Raw genomic sequence first — 2,141 nt, 5'->3', positions numbered from 1 at the left:
CTTTTTTTAAATTTAAACTTTAAGATTTAATGCGCCAAAACGCTATGGATGCTACCACTAAGAAAATAATTTTTCAATTGCCATACAAGTTTAGCTTATGATAAAAGCAATGGAATGGCTGTTGGCAATGCAAAATCCATTATGAAAAGAAAAGCATTTGAAGATCAATACTGTACAATAAAGAATGGGTAGAAGCAATCATGGAATGCGGAAGCACTCATATTTCAAAGCTTTATTTATTCCCCGTTCATTTGCTATATAGACGTAGATAAAAAACCAAGATTTCAATTTACAACAAGTTGTTAAATATTGAAAATCTCTAATAACATAACTTAAAGTATCTCTTAGCAACTTATAAAACAAACTTTTAAAATTTATGTATATATATACTCATAAAATATATTATAATAAATATTTTTGAAACAAAAACTGAAGCAGAAACGTCAGGGATGATCTCGAACAACTAAAAGTGAGGGATATCGTAACAGACTATTACTTTAATAAACGTAACTTAGAACCTGCTACAGACAAACGTAAGAAATCCCAAATGTTCAAAACCAGTTTAAGTGAAACGTTTGTAAGAAACCTCAGATTTTAAGACGAACTGTGATTACATTTAAATCAGCAGAAGTGCCAGACTTAGAATTTTGTGATAACTCTGTATCTGTTTCTGGGGAAACAATTGTTTCTTTCTTACCTCAAAAAAAATTTCAATAGTTCCTTAACCTAAATTATTAAAAGAAGTAAACTTACAAATCTAATTTGACTTCTCACTCGGTGACTGAATCTTTCATTAATGTTTGGCACTGTCCCATTTACTTATCCTTTGTTAAAAATTTCTCGAAGTCATTTTTTCAAGCAACGCTAAAGTCCTGAACTTCAGAATAACTACCGATACGTAAATTGTTTTAATAATAATCTGAAGTCTAATTTCAGATTGAATTTTCTTTCCGATAACAATATATGTCAACTTTTTTTGTTTTTTGCATTTCATGTTTTCGAATTTTTGCCTTTTTGAAATGCTTATAAAAATTTTCCATTTTGTTAGAAAAATCTGTTTGAATTGTGTTCTTTTGATGAATAATATTTCTTAGACAAAATTTTTACCGTGATCTTTAACGAAACAACTTTTAAACTGAAAAAAAGTCAGAAAAGCTGTTAAAATTTTCTGGTAACACTACTGTAGAATTTTTTTTTCCTATAACATTTTAACTCTGCAAATTTATATATTGTCACGTAGAATAAATAGGACTTAGTCTACAAAGTTGGAGAGCTTTATTCAACACCTACAAAGTACAGTGAACAAAGTAACTGGGCCCTCGGCTAGAGACATCCAGTCTTTTATAGGAATAATAACAGGAAGTGACAGGAACAGGAAATGATATGCTAGAACATTCTAGAAACTTCTATAAGAAACATAAATAATAAATAAAGGCTTATTTTAGAGTTTTATATTTTCTTACAGTTCTGCGGATCGAGCCCTGAATCTCAGTCTTTCCAGGACGACGACTCCGACCTCTCGGCCACACTGACACGTCAATATTAATAGTAATAATATTAATAATTATATAATTATAATTAATTTATATAATAATTAGTTTTATATATTAATTGTAGGTGTCTTTTTCATCTTAATTGTGCTTTTCACAAAGTTTCTCTAGTGTTGCAAGTAAACGGCATTTTTTTTTCTTAAATTTCTTAGATAGTACGAGGGTTGCTATATATATTTCTGGCCTAATAATGAAAACACAAATATGTAGGATCGAAATTGGTTTTATTGTTTTTCAAAATACTAGGAGGCTCCGCCCCCTGCTCGCTAACGCTCGCCATCCCCCGAGAATTGCTACGCAATCCTATGCGGTTCACGCCGTGAACCATGGCTCGCTGCGCTCGCTCGCCAATGAACACAATGTTCTAGCACAAAGACATAATATATTATCATCAAAGACATAGTATTTTATCATCAAAGACATAGTATTGTACTTATGTAGAAGAATTCTACCAATGTTCTTATTGGCTTTTAAAAAAGTATATTAGTTTAGATTGTACATGGTGAAAAAATCAAAACATTAGCTAAATAAGAAACATATTAGCAAAATAAATTATCAAATATTGCTTCACTAATATTCTGCATTTTAAAG

The sequence above is a fragment of the Parasteatoda tepidariorum genome, chromosome 4 (assembly GCF_043381705.1).
Source record: "Parasteatoda tepidariorum isolate YZ-2023 chromosome 4, CAS_Ptep_4.0, whole genome shotgun sequence".
In the NCBI taxonomy this organism is placed as follows: Eukaryota; Metazoa; Arthropoda; class Arachnida; order Araneae; family Theridiidae; genus Parasteatoda; species Parasteatoda tepidariorum.
Note: the sequence above shows the minus strand (reverse complement) of the source record.